This window comes from Larus michahellis, chromosome 1, assembly GCF_964199755.1.
Source record: "Larus michahellis chromosome 1, bLarMic1.1, whole genome shotgun sequence".
NCBI lineage: Eukaryota > Metazoa > Chordata > Aves > Charadriiformes > Laridae > Larus > Larus michahellis.
This window is the reverse complement of record NC_133896.1, coordinates 69,274,454-69,302,411: the sequence shown is the minus strand read 5'-3', so window position 1 is coordinate 69,302,411 and position 27,958 is coordinate 69,274,454. Positions and strand designations below refer to the sequence as shown.

Genomic DNA, 27,958 nt, shown 5'->3' with positions numbered 1-27,958 from the left:
GGTGATGAAAGATGCAGATAAACCTATACAAGCACCCATTTAAAAATATAGCTTTAAGTCACAAGAGAACAATTTAAAAATGTGTCATTGAGTCCTATCAAGAATTCAAGCCTCATCAAATTCATGGGCAGAGAATGGAAGAAAAATTCTGAAGATACAAAGATAACAAATTCTACATTAAACGTGGGTCCTCTGTCTCAAGCTCACCCAAAGCCACTTCGACAAAAACTTACTTCTGAAGTCTCATTTGATGGCAGACCCACCTTCTGTTACTTTGCATGAGGTCCATACTTAGACAGTTAGTCATGGTCAGAGCAGAAGACTGATACTCTGTCGTGATGTGTCCTGCTCAGTAAGATGAGTCATCAGCTAAGTGGTACACTGATTCATAGGCCAGATTCATAGAAATAAATTAAACATTTTAGCCTGTACATCTTTTAGTGCTTTTCAAGGAAGGAAAAACCTGGAAGACCTAAAGTTTTGTAAATAGAATGTTATCAATAATTTTTTTTCTGAGCTTACAGAAACACTGGAACTATAACCAGACCTGTCACAGAAGATAGCAAGTCTTAACGCTGCCTATATACACCAAGCGTGCTGTAACAGATAACACTGAACACAAGGATCATCTCTGTTATGCTAAGGACATATAAGGACAAAACTGATGGTAACCAGCTCCTCTCATTGAAAGCCTATCTGTTCCAACTTCTTGTGCATGGCAAGCTATCACCAAGCATGACCTGGAGATGATACTGCAACGCAAGCCCACCGTGCCACGCTCAAGTTATAACCAGGTAACTGATACTAAAGGACATTCACAGAATGTGTTGGGTTGGAAGGGACCTTTAAAGGTCATCTAGTCCAACCCCCCTGCAGTAAAGCAGGGACATCTTCAACTAGATCAGGTTGCTCAGACCCTCACCAAGCCTGGCCTTGAATGTCCCCAGGGATGGGGCCTCCACCACCCCTCTGGGCAACCTGGGCCAGTGCCTCACCACCCTCATTGTAAAGAACTTCTTCCTAATGCCTCATCTAAACCTACCCTGCTCTAGTTCAAAACCATTGCCCCTCCTCCTATCGCTACATGCCCTTGCAAACAGCCCCTCCCCATCTTTCCTGTAGGCCCCCTTCAGGTACTGGAAGGCTGCTATAAGGTCTCCCTCGAGTCTTCTCCAGGCTGAACCCCCCCAATTCTTTCAGCCTGTCTTCGTTGGAGTGGTGCTCCAGCCCTCTGATCATCCTTGCGGCCCCAATAATGACTCGCTCCACTGGGCAAAGGCTGTCCTGGACTTAAAAAATGTGATTGCCTCCACTCCTGCCAAAGTATGCAGTTATAATGCGCTGGCAATCAGCTGGAGTTTACAGGAAAGTACAAGACACAAACCTACATCACCAAAAGACTGATGATGAGTAGGAAGATAGCGTGTATAAACATCAAAAACTTCTGGAGTAGAGAGCAGGGAATTTATATAAAAACATACATCTAACATCATATAAATGTCTTGCAGTATTTTTTTTCCAGGACTGGAAAGTGTTATTACTTGCTTTTGGTCTGTTAAAATATGGGGGGTTTTTCCACTCAGAATCACTTTTTACCATGAGATATGTGAAGTTTCCATAATAAACAAGAAAAATACATTTTCCACCAGATGGAACAGTGCCACAGTTAACAAAATCGCCACTACTAGGCTACAACATACTGAATAACATCACACCTAAATGGAAATACAACGGCTTTCAAAATCTGTGTTACAGTTTGTCACCTCCAGTAGTGCCCAGGGCTAGTATTTCTGATGTCAGCTCCATGACTGTATCATTCCAATCACCTGCTCACCTTCTGTTCGTTCCTTCCTACCCTCTTTTATTACAGAGCATTATTTCAGACTGATTCTTCAAAAACTGCACCCATCTTTCTTGTTTCTGCCTGTCTCTCTTTCACTCCTGACACCTCTGCCCTCTTTCCTCTCTCCCACACTTGCAGATCCAATGATATCTTCTTTTCTTTTTTCCTCACCTTTCCTCCTAAATTCAACAGTCTCTTGCTAAATTCCACTGCCCTTTCTCACATTTCTTTTCTCTTAGTCCTCCTCAGGAGTATGAATGTAAAGTTAAATAAAAAAACCAAATCCACACACCCCCAGACTTTGCTGATTCTTCTTTATAGCTGCTTTTGTTTGCAATCTTCCCAATTACTGCAGATTGTATATGCCACAGCAGAATTAGCCTTCCTTCCCACCCACCCCCCATTTTCTGACCATATCACAAATGAAAAAACCTACAAAAAAATGCATCCTGATTTCTGCTGAAAACTTAGACAGTAAAGATTCTAAAAGGAATGGGGTTTGGTTTTCTGTTTTTTAAGTCATGCCCACATTGTGCTATAGAACTGCTAATCAGCAATCACCACTAATTGGGTCTAGTGATAGCGTACAAGATTCTAATACCTTATTCCTAAAAATCTAAAAGCAAAATTAATATGAAAGGCACAGATAGCTCAAAGTGAATCCATTCCATTTTGTATAAGCTGTAGATTAAAACCTACCATCTACTGAAGCATTTCATAATTAGAGATTCCATCCTTATTAGTTATTAAGTTGTGTCTTGCTCTCACTCTGGAGATGCGGCAGAGCAGAACATCTCATTTGTATCATGTTATCTTTTTCTAATTTACGTGAGTCACTAATGTGAAGTTAAATCTACAATAAATTCCAGTCTAAAAAACTCCCATGAAAGCCCTCATTCAGAGAAGCATCTAGCACGTACCTTGCTGGTTGCTCCCAGTCTCTGATTCCCTAATGCAGAGGACCTCTAAGCCATTTTGCAATAGGTCAATGTCAGCCTTCACGTTTGCTCTGTAAGAGCTTACAATTTTCCATGCATCGTATTTTGTGTGTGTTTCTTGTCTTTCCAGATGTCTCTGGACAACTTCTGTGAGAGCTCCTCCAGACAGGTTCTATAGCACAGTTTATTAATCACTGTAAGAAAGTATTCTTATCGAGGTTTTAATTAAACAAGCTCAACACTCCTGTTACAACACACTCGCGCTTCAGGTGTGATCAGAAAGATTCTATCTTGTCTAGCAGGACTCGTGACCCTAGTGCATAGGAACCCCCCATAGCATATAGCACACAGCACACCTGCAGTGACTACTGAACTGAAAGAAAAAAAGAAAAAAACCCAGAACTGTGGGACATTGCAACATAAAGCAGATGTCGTGTTTTGTTAACACCACCAAGAGCTGAAGAATCAAACGAACCTTATTCTTCCAGTGGTTCATCACTCTGAGTGTAAAAATGTGTGTCTAATTTACTTGTCTGGCTTCAGATTCTAGCTATTAGATCGGATTTTCTCTGCTAGAATCATAGAGCCTGTTAGTAGCCAATATCTCTCCCCAAGGAGGTACCAAGATTTGATTTTTATTAAAGTCTTCTATATTGTTCATACACAGAAGATACAAGCCCTCATTCTGTTTTTCTTGTTCCTGGATATATGATTTTGCTTTTGGCTGCATTACAACAATTTATCTGAATAGACTCACTTTATTGAGTGATACAGATTGCACTATACAGCTGCCTTATCTTCATCACTGCTCACTATCCCTGCACTGTCCCGATCCCAGTATCATCTGTGCTTTTTATCTGAGTTATAAGTAGTAGCAGCTGTAGTATCTCCCAGTAGTAGCTCTCCTTTTGTTCCTCGTTTCACTTTTTCCAGAGGTTTCCAGTTCTGGCGTGTTATCGTAATAACTGTTCAAGAAAGACTAGCATTTCTGATACATGTTTCCCAAAATCACGTCCGAATTCCAGAGGGACCATCTGCTTTAAGATTACCAAACAGAACTACTGTCAGAAAGAGCCAAGCCTCCCCTGCTAACCCATTTCACTCAAATAATCCCACTGGAGCTGTGGTACTTTTCATATCGGAAAGGCGTGTTTATGGGAGTTACGGGTTACAGAAGTAGATCCACAGTATATTTTGTTGACGTTGGAATATATCCCACCATTGATTTTATGTACAAAGCTTCCAAGCTCTGCTTCTCCCATCACCCTCACTCTGTAAAAGCCTTTTTCAGTAGGGCACATGGTAAGGAGATTGCTTCTCTCCTTGCTCCAGCATGTTATTTTTTCTTCTTTTTCTCATGAATTATTTTAGAAATTTAAAGAGTAACAACTAAGCAAACCCCAAAACTTGTAGGTATGGGACAGGGCAGACCACAGAATTTCCACAACCACCAAGTAAGCTCAAGGAAATCTTTAAAATATCATTCTTGCAAGTGATCTGCAAGAGAGTGGATAAATGCAAATATTTGATAAGTACTTATATTTTTCCCTAAGGTTTCAAACACAATAATGAAACCGTAAGCCTGGAGAACTTGGAGCATTCCCAGTGCCAACTGGACACTCTTAACCTCTACACTTTTAACTATATAAATGCGTAGTGTATTTGCTGAGCAGATATTTATATGCACTTCCTGTTTCAATGCTAAATTTTTTGTTACTGGAAAAGAACCAGAAGCTCTCTATTCCCTTGGGAATCATTTTCCATTAAAGAGGCTTTGGATAGACTATTTGTTTTTTCAGATTTGGAAAGAGAACCCAACGGAATGTGTATTTTGAGTATCTTTAGTCTTTTTACAATAACAGTCAAGGGCTAAATGGCTGGAAAGATTTGCAAATTTATTTTTTTCTCATCTACCTCATGACACCTGATGACGCTTTGCACCAATGGAACATGATTTCCTTAGACACGACCCTGACAGTTTTTTACTTGACCAGAAAAACAACTATAGTTGTTATAAATGAGCAGCCCTACTGACAATCTGTACAAAAAGACCAACCATTGCATGAGTATAAAGGCTGCACACATCCCTGCCTTCTTCCTAACAGCTGGGCTCTTTCAGGGCAGGAGGGAACTCCGATAAAAGCTTCTGTTTAGGCTATCTTCTTCTAGAAAGAAAATTAATTTCATTTCAACACAACTCATCCAGCACATCTTGTAAGCAAGCTTCCAATAAATTATATTTTTGAAGAAACATGATATGAACAATCATGCTGAGTGCCTGGGTACCTTACCATTAGCATATTCTGCCACGAGTGAAATTAGTGGATATAAGACAACCAAGTACCGAGCGAAAGACTAGCTGCTTCTTTATTATTGCCTTGGGCTTGCCAACAATCAAAAATCATTGCAGAAAGAATTGAAAAGCTAAAAACCCTAGGAAGGATGGCAATGAATCAGCAATCTCAAATAACTTTGCAGGTATTGTTTTAAGAGAATATTCCAGATCACACTTTCTTGGGTGGCCAGGATTTCAAAGGGAGGATAAACTAAAGGAAAAGAAGAGAAATGAAGATATGGGCTGGTGATTTAAGCATCCCCATCTGGACCAATATTCTGTCTTTGCTTACTTGAGTACAGATCCAGAGTAAACTGAGTTTTAAAACATGCATCTGGATTTCTACCAGTGAAAGCAAAAAGAGAATGTCTGCTTTTAGTGAGGTGTGACTTCTGAAGAACTCTGACTCCACACCCAAAATGCCGCTTCACTTGAACTGGTTCATGATTTTAGTGGTACTTTTAATAACAGCACTACCTTCAGCTGGCTCAGAGTGGCCATTTTCACATTTAAAAATCTGTACGCATTGTATATCAATCATTTGCTGTACCCTTTTTGCTTTAGATTTTCTTTACCCTGCCAGTCACCATTATGCAACTTCTCAACAGCTAGGGAGAAGAAAAAAACGTGAAGGAATGAAAGCCTCAGATAATATTGGCACATTTTTAGCTGAGTGCAAAATTTGACCAACAATGGAAGGTTCTGCATTTAGAATTGGTAAATTGCTTCAGAAGTAAAGCAGTCATGTCCTATGCAACCATAGCCATGTCTGTTTAAGTATACACATTGTAATAAACTCTTTTCTCTCTGGGGGACCTGCCTGACATTATATTGCTGTTTCATAGCACTACAGGTTTCACTCTTTCAGCACAATGTTGAAAACAACCTCATTGAACAAGCGTGCTTCAGAGGTTACTGCACCATGACAAACTGAGTGAATTCAGTGCCGATGAAAGATGTTGGATAGACGAACCTGAAGACGAAGTCCTCTATTTAGAAAAAGCTATGGCAGAGGCTAAGCAATGCAGGTTTCGTTACGCTTCCCTAAAGAAAAAACTAAATCCTGAGCTATAATTATAGAATTGTTAGGGTTGGAAGGGACCTTAAAGATCATCTAGTTCCAACCCCCCTGCCATGGCCAGGGACATCTCCCACTAGATCAGGTTGCTCAGAGTCCTGTCCAGCCTGGCCTTAAAAACTTCCAGGGATGGGGCTTCCACCACCTCTCTGGGCAACCTGTTCCAGTGTCTCACCACCCTCATGGTGAAGAACTTCTTCCTAACGTCCAGTCTGAATCATCCCATCTCTAGTTTTAATTTACTAATGATTAGAATTACTCTAAATGGGTGTAGTGGAAGAATATGTCCTAAGAACTCAATTGAAAAGCATTTCCTGAATATTGCAGGAATATATTGCTTTGCATTCCTTAAATCACTGCGAAGCAACAACTTTTGGTAATTTCTCTGACATCAGCTGGATCCGACCTTACAATTCTGCATCACACTGTGCCATTCAGTCCCCAGAACTTCAGATCATGTAGCCTCATTCAGCAGATGTCTCTAAAAAATGAGTCATCCAAGTAGAGGTGAGGAACACAATTCAAAAGCAGTATCTAATTACAAGCTCCTGGTATGGTTTAATATCTTCTAGTTACCCAATCCAATCAAATATATTTCAAGATCAAGAGTCATCAGAAGAAAAACACCTAGTGAAGATTCAATAAAGTCTTTGGCTAGTGAAAGTTCTTAATTAAAATGTAGGAACTCTCCATGAAAAAAAAAAAAACGCTTTCACTTTATTGAACATGCTGTGCTTTATAATTGCTACTCCTGGACCTTAAGGAGTTGATCCTGCTTTAGCTGAAGTCAATAAAATACAGTACAAGACAAATCCCCCAAGCCCTTGTGAAATGGCTTTGGCATAGTCCAGTTTTGCCCCCACTGCGTAACCATTGAAAGGAAGAGGAGAAGGTTGGCTGGCATTTACCTCAAGACACAGAGAGAGCGCGCCACACCATGCCATGCAGCACTAGCTGAGTTTATGGGAGGGTGGAGAAAGCTACCCTTTATCTCCTGATAAAATCTCCCTGTAAGTAATGTCACCACTAGCTTTGGATGCCCCCTGCCCCGAAAAAATGAATGGGTACATGTTGATTTAATTCAGATACATTTTCCAAGTCATATGCATGGCTTTCTCCTCTTGCATGGGGGAGAAAATTTCACAGTGATCAATGTCATTTTATGTCCAATCTTTGCCCCCCAATATCTGACTGAACCTAAGTGGATAAAAGAAGACTTTTCTAGGGAAAAATGAAACCTTTTATCGGCCCAACATGCATAGCCGTGGTGGGTAAGCATGCGGGAGAGAAAACAAACAAACAAACAAAAGACACTCTAGCAATTCTTTAAGTCACTTGTTGGGAAACTTGCAGCAAAGAAGGCACTTTAACTTATGGCCTTTCTCCCCAGCAGATTTCCAAAAAGAGCAATTTCCTCCAATTATACAAATCATAAGATAAATTTTAAATGAAAATGTGAGAGAACTGAAAATATAGGGATTTCTACTGAGCACTGGACTTACATTGCAAAGCCACCAAAAAAAAAAATCTATTGCCATCTTATGCCAGCTGAAGTGCTGGCCCTCAATGGTTTTCAATTCTGTACAGCTGCCTCCACCCTGCAGCCAACAGCTGCATTTTCAACTGCATCCCTTATCAGCTTCAAACCACTGTTCACTGCCTCAAGGACAGAACACTTAAGGAGGAAAAAATAAACGTTCCTCCAACTTTTTTTTTTAAATTAAATGAAGCATTACATTCAAAAATATCTATTTTAATAGTACCAACACAAAAACACATCTTCTCAAGGTATTTTTATGAAGTAAAACCAATTCAGTTTACACCTGTGAATACAATTTGATCAATTTTTTAATACAAACTTTTATATATCACCCTACAAGGCAGTACATGCTGCTGCATGACTTATGGTCATACTTGTTTTTAAGACACTCAGCTTGATAAACTTTCACATCGTAGCTCTTCCTTACATGAAGAGTGCTCAGGGTCTTTTAGAAGTCAGGCTTCTGAGAGGACAGGCAAGAGAAGTCACCAACCACCAGTGGTCCCCTGTGTCTTCTTACAAGATCTAAAATGCTAACGATTTTCCAAAGCACCAAAGGGTTTCAGGAGCACAGTCTGTCTTAAAATCAGACTTTTTAAACTCCCTTTTTAAGTGTCTTGCCAACACTCATATAGGATGGCTGAGAAGTGAACTTAAATCCTCTAATTCTTTCACTACTTTGACCCAAAACTGTTCCATTTTCTGCCAATTAAGTGGTCAAAGGTACCATCCAAATTCACTTCAAAGTTACTCTTCCCTACCCTTGACAGTAGCTGTTGTAGCCCATTCTGTGCTGCCTGCATGTAATTTTCTTATAGTACCTGCAAAGTGAATTCCATCTTCCTAAAAAAAAAAAAAAAAAGCGATGCGTAATCATTGAGTAATCATCTTCCCATCGATACACACAACACCCAGTGTCAGACTACAAACTTTACATTAAATCTCTCTCCTAGGGAAAAAAGAGCAGTCCTTCTCATTACTGATTTGCAGGCTACATACAACAAAACAGAGATTAGGCAATTTGCTGCTACACAGACACCACTCTTCTGTCTCTGTACACCCAAAGAGTTATAATCATGCAACGGTGTGACTAGATGTATTGAGCTTCATTCCACAGGTATCACTGACAGACAGATTTTATCCTCCCTGCTATTAGAATGAATTCTTCATGTTCCTTTCAGATGGGAGGACCAAAAGGGCAGTAAAGTATCTGTTCTAGTGTCACATAGCTAATAACTCCCTGTCTCCTACCCAGAAAGCCTATTCTTTCCAGTCAAACTCTTGCATAAAAGCAAGCTCTTTGATGAGCAAACTTCAATAAAGCCACATCAGTGCAGAGAAACAAAGTGTATTTCTTTGGTGCAGGCAAAGGTCTTGGAGGCTAGACATTACCCCATTTGCCCATTTTATTAATTTATTTTTTTTTTTAAGGCAAATGACACTGATTAGAAACTTTAATACTTAGATTCCAAGATACTACCCATCAATGTAATTTCTATTAAAACCCCCGCTTTCATGCATCCAGAGCATTTAGGTTTGTGTAAAATAAAAAACAAACCAGACGCCCAAGAGATGTAAATCAGTAAAGACCCACTGATGCCAGCGGAGTTACAATGATTTATACAACCCAGAAGTTCAGCTTAGGGAAGCTTTCTGCATTTGGCATTCTCAGAGCACACACTATTCTCTCCCTTCCCCTCCTCAGATTCCCATCAAATGCAGCCCTGTAACAGAAGTGTTCTTTTCCTAACTTGGCTTCAAGTCATGGCTACAGCTTTCAATAGTATATAACCTGTCAAGATAAAATATGTTTGGGGACATACAATCTCTGCTGAGCATTTTATTGACTTAACTCTACCATTTCTGAAAGACAGCCAAAATTCCTTAAGGTTTTCAAAGGACTTTGTTTTCTAAATATTATCCATGGACAGATATAAGAACACAAAAATCCTTAGTTGTTTGTGTAGTTTGACTTATGTGCCATGCATTGCCCATCATGATATATTAATTTTCTTTTGCAAGCAAACAAAACAAATCTCAGCTACAAGTTGTTTGGCGTTAGGGGCCATATACAATGCAGAGTATCCTGGGAACCATTCGAAGCAGGAATTCTGCCCACGTAATGTCTGCAGGTCATTTAAAAACTACAATTTTCCTTCTTAAAAAAAAAGAAAGGCAACGTAAAGCAAAACAAAAACACACACCCACAAAGTTTAGGCCTCTGCTGCAGCTTTTCTTTCCAGATGCTGCATGAGAGGCAGGGGAGTTACGATCAAGATACAATGCCACAAAACATTCCCAGTAACATCGCACAGGAGGAAAATGACTCTTGGAAAACCCAGAATATGTGAGTACAAGAATGAGGCCACCTCTCAGCAAGGTCCCATGTGTACTCTCTGTCTGCTAACTCCCCACAGAGTAGCCCGAAGAGAGATAAGCCACACATACCTCAACTCCAATGCACCAGAGGCCAAGTTCGTCTTGGTCCTACAGCCAAGACTGGAGCAAAGACGGAGAGGCAGCAACTTATGCGCCCCGGAATCAGAGACAGAGGACCCCTAAGGGCTGTTATTGCTTACGTTACTGTCACAAAAGCCTCCTCAGGGAACAGAATTACTGTAGGGGTAGGAGGCGAACAGGCTGCAACTCCTTGCAGACATGCCTCAGTATGGGCCACACACCAGAAATGATGCTTCCCCCTCCTGAGGGACGATTACACATCTGCCCACAGGAGTACAAGTGCTAAGATTACAGCTGTTTCTTGCAGTAGTGTGAAATGCATAGGAACTCCCTCTGAGTCCTCTCTTCCTGTAGCCATCACACCTCAGCTGGGCCTGGCTGTAATACCAAGATCCTTGAATGTTTTAAATCTGACATTGTTTTTCTAAGGGGAGCAGGGGGGCAGGCAGTACTTTAATTGATCAACGAAGTAACTTAGTTATTTTATTAGTACTCTTGTCCTGTAACCTGCACTGGCTACCCAAGATAGTGATTCCTAAATGTTAAGTCTCCCAGAGTGCAATTCTAAAAAAAATAAAAATAAAAAACCCAGTGCTCTAAAAGTTGAGACTGAAATTGTAAACCTAATAATTTGCTCCAATTGTTTGGATTGGTGACCCAAAAATGAGCTGGTCTACATTACTTCAACACCACACATTCTTTGCAAAGGGGAATTTAAAACTGCTGAAAAGGAGGAATTAGAAACCTGCAAGATCAAAGAACAGGAACGGAAAAAGCTGAGTAGTTGATGATAGCCTTATCTAGCCACTAGTTCTTGTAGGCATCACTTTAGTTAACAATATCACAATGCACTTGTCACTTCCAGGGCACCTTTCATTAAAAGGACCTCTAAACACTTTGTAGATACTAATTAAGTCTCAAGTCACAACATTCCTGTGAGAAACAGGATTTCTAGCTGTTGAAATTTCCAAAAGATCAGGAAATAAGTACGCTTTTGTAGCAGACGAATAAGGTCCCACCCACAATAGGAAATGACACCAAAGTTTGTTGGGGAAAATCTGGAGAATAATGAAGAGAGCTACACCCGTGCAAGCAGTGCTTTGTGCCAGTGGTCTGACCAGACAGAGATTTTCCGCAGCCCTCCATGAGCTTACCGTTATCACCGTAGCAATCACTGACCAACACTGAAGCGCTTTGCTGCAGCCAGCCCTTGACCCCTGTGCTACTGCAGAAACCTGAAATATTTGTTTTATAGATAAAGTAAACAAGACAAGGCCAAAAAAAGTCTGCTAAAGCAAAACCAAAGCAGCACCAGAAATGGAGTGCAACAGAGTCCCATCTCCTGCTCTAGGGTAGCACACTACCACCTTGAAAGAGGTCAGTGACAGCTTTCAGATGCCTTAGGTGTTCTTGAAGATTTTATCAAGTGTTCAATTTTGAAGCAGTTCGCCTAGTTACAATTTTACCAGAGCTTTTGAAATTAAAAAGGCTACTCTCACCAAGATGCTTTAAACAGAAGAAAATAGTGGGAAGAAGTGTCAAAGGTCAGAACCACAACTCAGTTTTAATTCCCTTTAATGTACCCACAGAAGAACGCAAGGCAATAATTTCTCTCCTCCCTTCTGTCTGCATAGCTCAGCTCAAGCCATCACCTCTGTCTTCTGACACTAGTCAGCTATAAGAAACAGGTATCTCAACGTTAAACCTGGCCAGCTGTAATACATTTGCTAAAGTAATTACATTTATTTTTACAGATTACATGTGCTTAGGTTTCACTTACTGATGTACTAGAAAATCAGAGGTTTCAATTTTGCAGATAAAGTTCAGCACTGTTATAATCAAAGACAGCATCCAGTGCTTAAAGCTGCTAACCATACGCACATTTTAAAAAAAGCCATACTCTAGCTAGCACGTACTACAGGCTCTATATTTCTTATCTGCTAGCTCAAAGTACCTTATATTCCTTTCTCTCTTTCCTCATCATATTAACAAGGCTATGATAATTAGATAGCAATTACCTAAATGTCTAAATTTTGGGGCTCCTTTAAATGAAGCTTTTTCCAATCCACGTAAACCTGAGTCTACACCTGAGGTTCCGAACAAAATCTGGTACTTCTGGCAATAGAGCAGTGACTGAACTGCCTGATGGCAAAGCAGCATTCAAAAATAAATTTCAGGTCCTGTTCCCCTCAGTCACCAGTGGTGTTAGGCACTGTAAAGCCACTGACCACATTCCGATGGGTAAGTCAAAGCCAGGCACATGTTTCTTTGGGCGGTCTGGATCAGCTGTTAGTAGGAGAAGAAACACTAAAACAGAATTGAACAGGCATTGATGAAAACCCCCCCGACAGCAAAAGAACTGCTCTTTTAGGAGAGTAACTCCAAATCCAAATTATGACAATTTAAAAGGTCCTAGAAGCACTGTATTGAGGCAATTCAGATTTTATTGTGCGCGCATCATGGACACCACAATATTGGAATGATTACTTCCAAAAACTGTTGGAAATGCCATGCCACAGTGTATAAATAGCAGAATACCTACCACTTCTGATGTGCAACACCCCTAAGAAGGTATTTCACTGTTTGTATGGATCGTCCCTGAATAATGTACTGAAGATTTTCAGAATTGATGTTTTTCTGTAGTTCTTTCTTTAGTACTCTAGTGGACACAATAGCTTGTTTTAATCTCGAGGGAGAGGGGAAACGATTGCTCTTTTTGCATCACTTCCAGAAATGTATTCTGTAGCATCACAAGTAGTTAGAAATAAGCTTCAGAGGTAAACCTGGCCTGAGATTGCTCAGGTTTCAAATGTGATAAGTGGTAAAATGCTACAGCAAAATTGCCCAAAAGCTACTTAAAAAGATTGTCCAGAAGCTTTATATTGCTGTGATATTATTAAACCAGAAGTAATATCTGAACAATAAAGCTGAAGTGAAGCAAAACACATTCAAACAAAGCAACCCGGTAAAAGAAGAAGCAATCCGGGATAGCATTGCGACTCAGTTTCATACAAACTAGCAGGTTTAAAATTTGACATCCTCTTAGTACTGCCGGCACACCCAAAAGTTTTGAACTGACACCTCTGCCTTGTTAGGAAGAAATTTGCTGAAAGCACAGCTGGCTCCCCAAAGCACTTTCTAGGGATCACTGAATTGAAAAGGTGAATGTTGAGCAGTGATTTGACTTAAGCCTTTAGATTTAATGTAACATTCTAATTCAAGATCTAATCCTCTCGAGTCGCAGCATACCATCTTACTTCTATTTAGAGTCTCCTCCATCCTTATTTGCAAAAAAACCAAAACCAAACCAAGAAAACCCTTCCTGATATCACCTAGGGAGCTTAATTCAGCTTGACAAAGCTTCATATTTGCATTGGGAATTTGCACTTAGCATTGGAAAACACAGTCAGATTTTTGCATTATGCATATTGTAGGTCATGTTAAAAGAGCATGCAATGGACTGGAACAGGATTCAGCTGATGCTATCATATAAACATTGTAAACCACTAATTGCATTTCTTTTTAATGAAGAAAAAAATGTATAAACAATTTCCATCACAAGAATCAGTGATTTCAGCTGGCTGCAATTCTGTGACTGCCTCTCTTCATCAAGCAGCCGAGCTGGATAGCCATTACCTTCTTCATGAATACTGAATAGGGGCATTATGTCCTTACAGAAAATGCACATGGGTAAGGAAGACAGGTCTTCTTTTATGCACACAACAAGAACACCAACACAAGTGAAGTGTGTTTGTTTTCTACCACTCATGTAAACGTCAAGATGTAATTTATATTGATGATATAAATAAGACATTCCATCTCTCATCAAAATGGCCCTTCAGTTGAAGCCAGTTGCACCTGTATAAATGCAGTCACGTGTGGTAGGTAAATAAAGCTTTTTCTTCTGGTATTTCAAAGAGATATATTTATGCTCCTTGTGCAGCAGGCAGCGCCCAAAACTGTATAGGGAACACAGCTATTTCCATATAGCCTCCTGCCCTTCTCTGTCCTAGGCATGTTTCAGCATAAAATCCCAATTGTTCATTTCTGACATATGCATTTCAACTAACGCAACACTTTTAGACATGGCAAAAATGAATACAACACCATCTGACCTTCTGCATTCCCACAGCTTTCATGGCTGCACCGAAGTTCGCCAAAGAACTTAGCACCCCCTCTGCTTTCTGAAACCGGCATGACAGATGCACTGCCTACAGAGCCCATTGCCCATTTCCCGAGAATACTTCCAGGAAATTATAAAGAAAAGAATTGCTTAAAATCAGTCCAATACAATAAGTGTGGTACCAATACAAGTCCACAGACGTAGACCATCTTAGTATTCCCGGCAGCAGCAAGTATCCGGCAGCAGAAATCTGGTTCAGCATCTCTTAATCTGTGCTTTTACTGATCAAAACCAAAACTGATCGAGGGTGGCCAAATTGATCAAGAATGTTCAGCAGATGCCCAAGACATTGAATACAGGGGGGATCCCCTAACACTCCTAAATGCATTTAAAATGCTCTTAAATTCTAATCGTTCTTCACAGACAAAAATTACCCTGCTTACTTATGTCTTTCTTTGCGGTCAATATGGTAGTCCCAGGAGCTATGTGCAAAAGGGTAATTAAATCATAGGCCTATGAATATCGTGCCTTGGGATAACAGCATAGTTTAGACCTGTGTATCTTGCTGTAGGAGACAGAAGTTCTGGTCTCTGCCCCTACCTCTTTCACTGACTTTTCACACAACCCCAGTCATTTTTGTCTCAGTGAAGGGACCTACAATGTGCACAACATTATTTATCATATACAGGTCAGGTTGAATTTGGCAAGTTGTGTTCAGCTAAAGACAGTATTAAAATCAGAATACAGGGAGATTTTCAGGGCAGAAGAGAAGCAGGAGAAAACTTTTCTGTGCTGTATTCAAACGAGAGCTCTCCCAACTCAGGTTTCTCTCAGAAGCACTTATTTTGCTTGGAAGATCCAGAGAGGACTAAAAATCTCATCGCAAATCCTCTGAGCAATAGGGCCTCTACTTCGTGTTTACCACTGTGAATCTGGCAAAGCACTGCAGCCAGCAGAAGTCATTTCGGTCTGATGGCAGAACAGCATCCTTCGGGGAAACAAGTTGGTGATCTCAGACCAATTCTGTAAGAACGCATTTCTGCATCCCCACTGGGAATAATTAGCAGTTGTATGAACCACAGGGACACCAGCTTCTGCTGCACTTTTTCTGTGGACAATTATAATTAGCTTTGGCTCAGATAGTGAACAGTGAGAAACCTCTAATAGATGGAAAAGAGACTTGTATCCTCATTCCGTAAGAGCTTCCTTTTAAACAAGCAGATAGAGACATTTAAAACTTTCCCCATACTTTACTGCCTTCCCCCCCACCTCGAGACTTTGGCCTCTAGATTAACCTTAATTACCACCATTCTGCTTTCCATCAAAACCTCAAGTAAAAATAAAAGTTAACACTGCATAACTCCTTAGTTTTAAAATGTTTTCCCTCCATCAGTGGGAGTGCATCACACTGCAAACCACACCACAATGAAACTTTACGCCACGCACCTGTAAACATCCCCATTTTGAAGACTGAGCAAAGCAAAAAGCATCTGAAACCAGCATCCAACACTGATGGGAAATCCTGCTAAAATCAAGGGAGCTGTGTTAAACTCTAACCCTAAAACACATCAAAGCTCACTCTGAAGAGGCTGCAGACTCTGGTTCCAGACGGGCCTGTACCTCAGGCACTGCCATACAGGAGAGCAGCGAGCAGGATCACCAAAACACAAGAAGCAAGAAACCAAGACAACAAAGCCTCGCTCCCAGGCCTTTCTTCACTCTTAATTATCTGCCACGTCTTCAACTGCGTTTCCTCATACACAGAGCAACGGCAGAGCCCATCTCACACTTGCAGGCCGTTGCTGTAGCACCCAAGTATCCTGCTTGTAAAGGAACACCTCTGCTGGGCTTCAAGAAGTTTTAAAGCTCTTCTCCCTTAAGACCAAAGCTACACTTCCAATAGAGCACAGCCACCATCCTACAATTTTGCAAGATTTAGCTAAGCCGAAGGCTGCGCTTGAAGGAGGATGCAATATTGCACAATTCTGAAGAGAGGTTTGACTCCAGAAATACACGGTTCTTATTTCACTGCTTGCTTTGATAGTTTCAAGGCAGAACATCTGCACATGTGATGCTTTTGTCTGAGCTGGCTTCACAATAGTCATCACAACCTCTCTTTTAATTTGATATGGTTGAAATTAAGAAGCAAAAAAAACCTGAAGCTCCCTGCAGAACAGTTTTACTCTGTCATATTTCTGAACCATCTCAAAGGAAACATCAGAAATGCAGTAAGAAAGAAATTCAGCCCAGCACTCAGAAAAACGAGATACTTCTTTGGCCCTCCCTGGCACATTACCCCTAAGGTTCATTTTAGATTTACACAGGTGCTATTCAAAGCAGAATTCGGCCCTTTCTCCCTGGCAGCCTGACACATTTACTGCCACATGCAGATATGCCCGTATATTTTATAAGTATGTAAAGTACATTCCCCAATCTAAAACCCTCTCCCAGAGAGTCTCCCTAGGTCTCTGTCTGATTTTGGCCTCATTTACTCCCTTGCAAATGAAAAGCAGTTCCATTGAAGTCAGTGAGGTAACACTTGTATTAAACTAGCGTGAGATCATGTCAGAGCCGTGGTCCATAATAAAACCAGCTGCCGTTCACTCTTCTACAAGTTTCCATTCATTAGGGGTTTTTTTGCTTGAATTCACATGAGCAATATCCATGGGCCAAGAAACACATTTTAGAATGATAGCTATTTCCCCCTGCTAAAAACTAGAAAGTGCAGCAAACTATCCCAATCCTCACCGAAAAACTACAGCTTATTGTATTTTGTTAATAAACAGAGGTGTTTATGGACAAAACACGTGTGAATATACTTTAGGGAATCATCCTGCACTGCCTAGAGGAAAGGGACAAGATGACCTAATATGTCTTTCCCAGGTTTTAATTTTTAGTTTTGTGTTTGGTTTGGGGGGGAAAGGGGGTTGGTTGTGGCTTTCTTTTTTTAATGCCTATAGCTTCTGGTATTTAATTCTAAATCAGGGAAAAACCTTGAATGTAAAGATTTAAATTCAGCCTCAGTGACCTGTAAGCACTGAACCAAGATCGATGAAGCTGGTTCTATGCCTGCTAATGCCAACAGCCTTTCCATCAGTGCCTTTCCATTGCCTTGAAGGGTCACAGGAGAGACAGAAATAACGTACTCAGATTATAATGTGTTTTCCAGTTCATCACACCAGTCTCCAGGCTTTCAGGACTGTATAAGTCTATTTTGTCATATAAGTCAGATGAATGGTCTGTCACCACTTCAATCTATTCATTTATAACGAAACGCATTTCCTACACATATAGTAAATTCCTTTCATTTTTATTTTTTTTTACTAAGATGAACTGATCTTTATCAGATACAGAAGGCAATCACACCATTACTCCCTCCCCTTTTGCTAATATTAAGTTTGCTATGTACTGACTCCAAGAAAAGAGTTCACATCTATTACAGAAGATAGTGAACAGAAAGAAAAGTAATAACGATGCCTATTTTGGAAAAACGATTGGGTTGTTAGAGCAGATGGCCCAGGCATGACACACTAATTTTTTGGTTTGACAGATGAAGCAATAAACATCTTTACTGACCATTTAAGTCCTTTGTTAGACAATGGACTGAAGCTTTAAGGCAGGTCACAAACAGCACCACGGGAAAGGGCGTTGCTCTAAAAAACATTAATGCAAATAAAAAAATGTATCTTCTAAAATGATGACGTTGACAGCCTTTACTGAAGGACCCCAAAGAATAAAGGGAAGGGAAACTCCCAGTCATGGCCAGTGCAGAACACCAGAGTTGAACAAGAACTTCTACAAAGCTTCTCTACAGGTAGTCAGTACGAGATTGCACAACCACCAAGCTTGGCCAAAAATCACTTAAAGGAAGGGAAAGCAGGGGAAAAATGTCTCCCAAGCATGCATCATTTACACTTTCCTCTTTTAAGAGGAAAAAGAAAAACAAAGCAGTCTCACATCTTCCATTTGGGCTCAGGAAGACTGAAGATGGTAAAAATAAAAGAAATAAGTTTTTTCAACCATGCAATAAGTATTATTGCATCAAATGTGCTTATTATTCAAGGACTTTTGCCAGAGGCTCCAGATGCCATTTAAGAAGCTGATATAACGCAAAGTTTCTCACAATCCAAATTCTGGATGGAGAAATGGGAAGCAGATTAGATATATAGTTATTTTGATCCCTGGATTGGCTCTCCCTGATCATTCCAAGAGCTGGAAAACAGAAGCATTCACATGTGTTACTGCTACATTACCCGGCTGTCGCAGCCTAACAGTGCTTCTTCTGGCTATATTAGGGTTTCTCAGTGGGCATCAGTCTTTGCACAGCTTCATGGTAACGGTCAAATGACATCTCCTCAGAAGTATGCTGTCCAGGGATGAAAAGCGGCAACATCTCAAAGGAGGCCTAATTTACATCCTCCCTCTCTTTGACTTGAAAGATCTTGACATTCCAGATGCAGTTAAGGGAGCCAGTTTCACTTTTAGCAAAATAATAATGAAAAAAACCAAACCCACTTCTTCTCATTGAAGAGAGGTATCGGACAGGAAGGAGTACCAAACAGAAAGGTCAGTTTTCCTTAACGCTAGAAACAGAGGCAGCACCATGTGTCAAAAAGCAATTCTCTGCTACTGAGAAGCCAAATGACTTGAAGGCTGCCATTCAACAGCTGGCCTAAACTGCCAGGGTAAATCTGTTATCACCCCATGCCAGGTCGCCTGCAAGAAACTCTGCTTTCCTGACACGGACAAAAATTCATATTACCAGTTACCCTTGTTGAAAATTGTAGAGGCACCCAGATGTGTATGAAAATAGAAGCTGAACCACACCTCTGCTGTCACAGAGCTGTGGTCCTTCCTGGCAGGCACAACAACATTTGGGAGGAGTGGGAGGCTGGCTTCAAATCCAGCCAAGCTGTCCTGTGGCTGACTACAACATCCCTTTTAACCCTGTCAGTTTAAGTGGCCTCAAAGCATGAGTAACTGGATGGTGTGCAATGATGCGTGCAGTCTGGGAGATCAGACTGATCAATCAGCCCTTCTGGCCACAAAGATGTGGATTTTCATCATAATTACATGGGGTAGGATCCCAGACAATCTCTAAATCTATTAACATGACACACATATTTCTAAGGTACTCAACGTAACACAAACAAACAATAAAAACTCCAGAAAGTCTCCAGCAAGCAGACATCCTTACATAGCTCCATTGCTGCAGTCGCTTAACTGTCTTTGTCCTTATGAAATAAAATGCAACTAGACCAATTAACTTTATCTCCATGATTTTGATGGCAGAGAGAGTACTGATCCCTAAACAAAATAAACTGAAACGCAAGAATGTAAACACAACTGTGCTCCAATGACTTTGCGTCTCATTGTCGTCTGTATAGGGTTTCACTGCAGAAACTGATGTGGTGGAAAAGAAAATCCCTGAGGGGTGTGTGGAGCACCTGGGACCCCCTTCTGCAACTCCCATACAAAGCACACTGCTCCTTCCTTCCCCAAAACTCATCCTTATTCATACACAAACATTTCCTATGTGCTTCACTCCTGTGGTCCCATCGCTGTTTCTGAAATACTGGCTTTAATCATTGCTTTTGTTAAAGTTAGTGCTTTATACCTGGGTGAGAATAAATTTTTTTTGTCTACTAATCCCAGCCTTTAGTCATATAAATCCACAGTAGATGCACTGAAGACAGAGAAGCTACATTTATACGGACTGGTAAAGGAAATGTCTTTTTCTTGTTCGGGTTGTATAGGGGGAAGGAGAGGAAATAGGCTGGTGCATCTGGTTTTATGGGGGGAGGGTTAAGCGGCAAACCAAACTGACTGCAGTTTACAGGGCTCTAAATAAAGGGGGGAACAAAAATAGTTACAGGGCTTTTAATAACACGCAGTGGAGGAAACTGCACGCAAAAGTTGCTACTTTTCCTTTTTATTGTCATAAGGCATTGCTCCTTGATTGCATACTGCGTCCAGTGAATAAGCCATTTACTATTGTGGTTGGAGTGAATGAAGCTCAGACCTTTCCCATATATGGCAGGGCCTTTTAATCACCAGGGAGCAAATGAGCAGTGGAATTTTACTGGCTTTCTGGGTTTGCAGTGCCCTCTCTTGTATGAAATATCATTTCTCAGTGAGTGCTCGTTACTGGGATTTTGACCCAATTTCCTGCTGCCGTCGTCCTTTAGGGGATGTGTAGAAAGCCAAACAAAAAGGGCTGGCTTCTGATTGCAAGCAGCCCACTGTGAATTCTGAGTAACTCGAGGAAATCAAACAGATTTGCGCTAAGGTAACTGAGATCGGACCCAAATATTATTTTTTTTAAACTAACAATACGTTTTACATCACTATACAGCTGATGAAAGCAAGATCAGATTTGGGCCAAACAATGCCCAGGTTAAAACTTCTCCCTCATTTTCACCAATGCAGCAGAAAACAGACAACTGATGTTTTAAGTTACTGGGGATAGCGGTAGGGAAATTCTCAGCTGGCCTGCTTTTGTCAGTGTAATATACATTAGCCACAGAAATGCTTGGCTCAGTATCATCTGGATTGCCTAAACACTCTTATTCATATTTACAGCAATTAAAATGCTGCACTTCAGTCTTTATAATCCAAGTTCTGTTTGAAGTGGCAAAGCAACAGCTGTGGCTTATCAGACATCTGAATGAAACCCCTCATTTTCATAGCAGGGGTGTGGCTCTGCGTATGGGGCTAAGCTGTTCCCAAAGCCAGAAAACAAAGCAAAGTCTCTCTGAGGACCCAGGGGTGCAGCACTCCAAAGCCCCCCATGAAGGGTGCTGACTAGGGGCAGCCTGCAGCACCAGCAGGTTAAGCTATGCGGGCAAGTGAGAGCTGACCAAACTCTTCCCCGGATCTCAGAGGCAAACCAAACCCGCTCCCCCATTTCCACACGTTGCAGACAAGCTCTAGAAATTTCTTTTCCAAACCTACGAGCTTTAACTAGGCCGGAGCAAAGCCGAATTCTCCCGTGGCTCGGTGGCTCTTGAAGTTGCTGAGAGAAAGCAGGTTATCACTAGGTCATTAGGAAGATGCAGAAAAGTCCTCAGCCTTTGTTCCGTCTGCAGCTGATACCAGAAGACTGAGCAGAAATTGTACTTGGAACAAAGCGGGGGTAATTAGACAGCGATGATCTGGGAACAAGCACTGCTAGGTCCTCTAAAAAAGGTGAGGAATAAAAAAGGTCCTGCCTTTGCTTCTGGGATGAGAGAGAGGTTTTACCAGGGCGAACACTGTGGCTAAAAAATAAAAAATATTGTGGAAGTTTCACCATTACAGAGCTCACTGTCAAAGAAAAGAATGAAGTGGGAAAAGGGTAGTAACATGCCCTGTGGCGGTCACAGAAAGACAACGGGAACATCAAAGCCCTGCAAATAAGAAACAAACGAGAGCCTGATCACAGACTCCTTCACTTGAGCAGAGCTCCCTTTGATGATGACTGGAATCCAACTGGCACGAGTCTGCAGGACCAAACCTTGACTTCTGAGGGAGCACAAGAACCACTGCTCCTGCGCTCGCTCTGCAAGGGTTCATCCAGCCTCACACAGCTTCTCCCTAGCCAGAGCCAGCTGCTTTGGAGAAGGACATAAAACAAGCTGCCAACAAATCTCAGGACCTTTGTTTACAGAGCTGTCATAGGTTCAGGCTCCCTTAGCAATTTGATGAATCATGAATGCTTGTTCTCCCTCGCTCCAAGTTATTTCACTTTCAAAAGCGCACGCAGGGATTTCCATGCCCCTTCAATCTCCACATACTTGAGGAAGAATGGGAGGGTCAGTGCAGGTGGAGGGGGGTGTGCGTGCACACACACTCACGCACGTATATGCACGCATATCACACTACGTGCAATTAAATTGCCTTCCTGCATTTAGCAATTCCCCCCCCCTTTCATATTTGTTGGCCTATAGTCACTCTTCCAAATAGATCCAAAACCAGAGCATTTACAGCAAAACTTTATCTCCACAAATCTATTTATAACCCTTCTGTGAGCTAAATTCCAAAGATTTTTTTTGCCATTTAAGGACATAAACCAGAAAATGTGCAAACGGGTGGGTTCCACTTTGCTTCACACCCTCCACAGCGGGTCTCAAGGGAAATGCTCTTTATTTGTATTCTGTACACAAGAGGGTGTGGAAACATGTAATGTTGTTTCCATTGCCTGAAATCTTTCCCTAATATTTTCCCCACTGCAGCCTGGCCTGGCCCCAGGAGTTACGATTTCAAGTGCTCTCATCAACATGAAACTGGACAATCAGATAAGGTTCAACAGCTTGCTCAGTAGTTTCTCTTCCAAGCTTATGACATTATCACGGGTCCGTAAGGAAAAAGCTATCATCCCATGTTGTGGTACATGCACGACAACTTCACAGGTAGGCTGTGTCTCAGACACAGCAAGCGCAGTTAAATCTGCAAGCACCCAAGAAATTCCCTCCAGATGTGTCAGCTCAGCGTCACTACTGACCCTGCATCATCTTCCACCTCATTCGCTGGGTTTCTGTGGTATTATACCCAGAATCTAGAAAAAGTTATTTCTAGTAGATTACATATCTGTGCGAACAACAACAAAAGAAAAATTATATGATCTTGCTGGGAAATCAGTCAAAAATAAGGTTTTAGCCAGTGCTTAAACTTAGCATTTTGGCATTACAAATTCTTTATAAACAATAATGAATTAAGCCCCAGCAGCCCCATGGGCTAAATACAAAAAGGCATGGATTATCCTTTACTTGAAGATACAGAAACAGACACACAGCCATTAAATGACTCACCCAGGTATTTATGACCACAGGAAAAAATTCAAAGGAGAAATTACTCCAGTGCCTTCAGATATGGCCGCTTCCTTCCCTTTCTCTCTTCCCTCTGCTTCCTCAGTTATTTGCTCTCACCCCAGCAGGACTGTCCCCTCAAACACTTCTTCCTGGCTTCAACCCAAAGTCCCATGAACACTGATATAGGCAGGATCTTCTGATCAGGATGTGCCCCTATGCTTCACGGACGGAGTTTTTGCCTCTCAAGGGGCAGGGAAGGGGAAAGAGACATCAGTTAGCAGTGGTGGTTCCTGAACACAGGTGGAGGAGGTGAGTACCCCAGCTCAGAGCCCAGCAAACCCAGGCGCTGCTGTAGCTGGATGCACAGCAGTGGCTGCAAGACAGAAGCAGAAGCCAGGAGGTTTGCAAGTGAGAAAGTCCAGAAGGCTGCATTCCTCCCAGGAGCAGTCAAGTGATGCTCAAGGGAGAGGGACGCGGTGGGGACCACGCTGCTAATGCTGGTATCTGCTTGGCAGCCAGGCTGCCGGCCCCGCATCATTTATCAGCACTAAGCAGACTTACAAAGGAAAAAAAAAAAATGATACATGAAAAGAAGCACTTTCTTACGCAGGATGTAAACCATACAGCTAACATACCAGGGCTAGCAGCTAAGTAACGGTGTTACGTGCCCTAACCTTCTTGGTTTATCAAATCTGTTTCAAGAAAAGTAGGAGCAAGCTCCCCCAGGGGTGGGAGGGATCCCAAATTACAGTGTACTGAGCACCCTTCCCCGCTGGGCTAGCTGAACTGTACAAAAGCATCAGGAAAAGCAAAAAGAAATTGTTACATAGTTCAACTGTCCTATGACCTCAGTGTTTCATCCAGAAAGGTCAGATCTAATCTGATCTTCAAATGCCTTTGAGTCAAATTTCAGCCTTAGCCCAACCCTTGACAGACCATTTGGAGGCATGCTACAGCTTCCCAGCTAACACCAGCGCTGAAAGAGTCAGTGCCAGGATGTCGGCGGATGCCTTGCTTCTAGTAGAGGTGCCCCCAAAACCCATTCTCACCAGGTCGCAGGGTTTTAAACCACCCAGGAGCTACAAACAAAAGCGGCAAACCGGCCCCTGCACATGCACATTTCTGAAGGTGAGAGCTCTAGCAAGGAAGCAGCTTTCTTGTTACAAGCTGCCAGGGGGTAGTTACAACGAAGAGACAATTTTTAAAGAATGAAAACTTGCTTTGAAGATAGACTCCCACTCTCTGCAGTCACAGGCCTGTCTGCCTCAGGCTTTGTACACCTGGAGTCCAATCCTACAAACTCCCCATAAAGCTCCTCTCAGAGGCAAAGAAAGGTTCACAGGACTGAGCTTCCCATTCTGCCCTGTTACCTTTTTTGGTGCTTTCTGCAATACCCAGTAGAGTCCAGACAAGCACTGCAGATGGACAGCTAATGCTGCTCTCTTGGCTCTCTCTTTCTTAGGCATATATGGTTTCCTGTCCCTCTTTGTTCACACACAGCGATCAAATGCAACCAAATTGTACCCTTGGCAGATAGGAGTTAACAACTCCACTGGATCTTTAATACAAATTAAAACTCAGGCAGCCAATGGAATAGGCCTCATGTAAGCAGCTAGTGAGAAAGCAAAGTATTTTAAACAGTCCCAGGGCATTCAAATCCTATTTGTCCTGCAGGAAGGAAGTCCTGCAGGCTCTCACTTTTCTGCAGTGAAAAAAGTCACCCCCATAGGCAGGGCCACTTCATCTGCATGCACGGAAGGGTGAAACGAGGAGAACTTCTAGCCAGGTTCTTGATAGACCCTCCTTGGCTTCTTTTTCTTCAATGACAGAAGTTGCCTCCTAGAAGGCAGCCAGCAAAAAAGCCTTCCTTTATTTTTCTAGTCTCACCACCTGGAATCAGTATTGCTGTGCCCTAACCCCGTGTGGGCCTGGACAGATGCTGACCAGCATGCCTCCGTGCCACACGTGGCCCCATGAATGAGACTTTGAGGAATAAGAAATCTTCCCATCTTAATGCACTTTAACTTTCCCTCTAATGCCAGCCAGAAGAACTTGCAGCCCCTCCTTTCCTTTCAAATCACCTAGCTTTCAGTGTCACCGTCACATTGCGTATCAGTGTTGGACAAGAAATAAAAGGGCAAGGGAAGTTACCCCTTTCTTAGGCTGCTCCATGTCAGAATAATGCCGCGAGCGTATGAAGCAGCAATTGTGGAAAATCCCGTATTCTCCTAATACATGCTTACATCACTCACTGTCAAAGCGTATTCGGAGTACACAGGACTCCCCTTGCGTCAGATCCTGCATCCGTTAATGATAGTATTGATTTCACCAAGACTAATCCTGTGAATGAAAGCTGTGGAATTGATCCTCTTTGTCATTGCATGCTGCAACAAAGAGGAGTTTTCAGGAAATGCAAGGTATTTCATTTTAGCCTCTTGTTCAGAGAGGCATCTTATCTGGTGTTTCTCCCCTGCCATCCTGATTTAGGTATTACATTAATGTGTGCAGGTTTTATTGACTAAGATACCTGCCTATCAGAGAGCCTCCCAAAGAAAGGCAGACCTGTACTTTCTTCAAATATGTTGAGAATAGTTCGGATCCAGTTTACCTTAAAGGCAGTTTAATTAAGCAAATGGACCACTTCTTGAAGCACCGCTACATTTGCAATTTATGTTAAAAGAGTTCCTTTAATTGGTTTTGGTGTACGTAGTTTTAGGATCTCATTCTGTCTCACAATGGCATGAGAAAAAGGTATGAAATTTGTCTGCAGATACATATGCTCCAAGAGAACCTACTGCTACATTTAATGAGTCAGGGAAAGAATGGAGGTAGGGTCCCAGGGTTCTTTGATGGCAAATCATACAGGCACAATCATTCACAGTATGGTATCTAAAATAGACAAATTGTAATAAATACACAGTTCTCACCAAAGAAACACTCTCCCTCCTTATTTTCTTTGAGCTGCTGCCAAGGAGGGAATGTGTTATTTTCACAAATTATTCCTCTGTACGCCTTTTAGCAAGAGAAGCCTTCTCAGCTAGGCAAAATTGCATACAAACTGCATACTCTGAAAATAAACACTCCGCCGAAAATAAATACTCCACAAAAAGTTATTTTAAAACAGTTATCTTGCCCATTCTTCCAAAACAATACATGATACATGAGAAAAATCAATTATATCGCTGCAGATCTGGCCAGAGGTTAGTAGTTTGGTCAACGTCTGCTGCTCCCAAGTATCCATCTGCAGCTAACTCCATCCCTCCCCTTCATTTTCCCAGCTCTTTCCCTGAGAAATTCCCTGCTACGCCGAATATCGTGCTATCAGCAGCCAGCCTTGCACAACGCTTTCAAACTGTCCGAGCATGTCAAAGGAGCTGGGAAGGAGAGCCTGCTCGCTGGCTCTCCCCGGCAGCGCTCTGACATACACACACAGAGAGACCAAGACTTTTAAGAGCTCCAGTCCCACCCCAGCACGTTTTTTTTTCTCCCCCTTTTAACAGGAAAGGCAACTTCACAAGCAACATTCTGGCAATACGCTGCTGCGCTTGTTGAAGACAGGACAAAAACGGATGCCGTCTATTGTCAACAATACTTCTATGAAAGGCTGCCATGACGGACATCTGCTTCAGCAAGTATCAGATCAGTTACATGAACCAGAGCTTTACTGTATCTGTATCAGTTACGCCGGGAGACTGCCTTTACAGTCAGGCTGCACTAAAAGCTCAGGTATTAGGTTGCAAAATTAAAAGCAATTCACCAGCCATTACCACGCTAAAAATGTTTACATTGCAATTCCTTTTATTTTTTTTTTTTAAAAAAAGGAAAGAAAGGACAGATAGGTTATTTCTCTACTAACAGACCCACTGCAGGATCTCACATGGAGTGGGACCAGCACAGATCCTGCCCTGCACCCAGAGCCTTACCCCCACACCTCCGCATTAGGGTCTGCTGGGGTGGGCGAGCATGCACCCCCTCCACCCGCCCGGCACAGATATCTCCCTTAGTTCACCGCGAACATCTGGAAAGAGGATGGGGGGGGGGGGACGGGGGACACAAAGAGAGGAGGGGAGGAAAAATAGTATCCGACACTTTCGCACTATTTCCACGGCTCGTTAGATTTCGCATGCTGCTTAATCTCTAGCCGTAACGCAAACGCAGTCAGAGCAGCTCGTTCCCAAACAAATACGTATCTTAAGCCCTTACCTCTGCGGCTGAAAAGTTTTCAACTAGTAGGAAGGAAATGAATAACTGGCTGCTTGGGCAGGAGCACAGCAAGAAAGGCACACCAGCAGCCTCACACACAGCCCTATTCAATAAAACTACGGCTTTTCCTTGGCCCCTCCCAAAAGTCAATGCTAAGTGAATACATATCCCTTATGTTTACAATTGGCAGGCAGCGGTATGCATTGTCCTCAATTTATTCTAATAGGCAGCCAATGACTGCGCACAAGCCAAGGTGGGTTCAGCCTGCCTGCAGAGATGCCTGTCATTCCCTAGGCATGCTCAGGAAGCCACTCATCAGAAAACCAAGACCTAAAAAGCTCCGAAAATTCGTGCAAGCTGCCAAAACTGTCTTGCTACATGCCCTTTTTTGGTTATCCTTAGCAGGGCCTCTGAAAGTAAATCCTCTGTCAGGAACAATCATAAGAAATGTTAATCTTGGAGAAAGAGGCTGTCTTGTTGAACACAAATGGAGCTTAAAAAAGGAAATACACTGAATGGAAAGGGACACAGTAAACATATTTACTTTTTGCACCAGTTTAAAAAAAATCAAATAAATAATTTCACCACAGCTAAACTTCATTGTATTTTTTTTTTTTTTAACGAGGACCACATGTAAAAGGGAACACAA

At 41.9% G+C, this 27,958-nt stretch overlaps 1 protein-coding gene across 7 annotated transcripts in view; it reads right to left on the bottom strand.

The window, feature by feature from the left end:
- The window catches only part of CALD1 (caldesmon 1), a 197,374-nt gene extending 169,773 nt beyond the window's left edge, over positions 1-27,601 (bottom strand). For 5 of the 7 annotated variants that reach the window (XM_074585194.1, XM_074585231.1, XM_074585260.1 and 2 more), the window contains exon 1: positions 27,310-27,601. The gene's annotated coding sequence lies outside the window, so the exon portion shown is untranslated. The remainder of the gene's footprint in view (positions 1-27,309) is intronic. The other 2 variants (XM_074585202.1, XM_074585269.1) reach the window with 1 other exon arrangement.
- Positions 27,602-27,958: the final 357 nt, after the last annotated feature.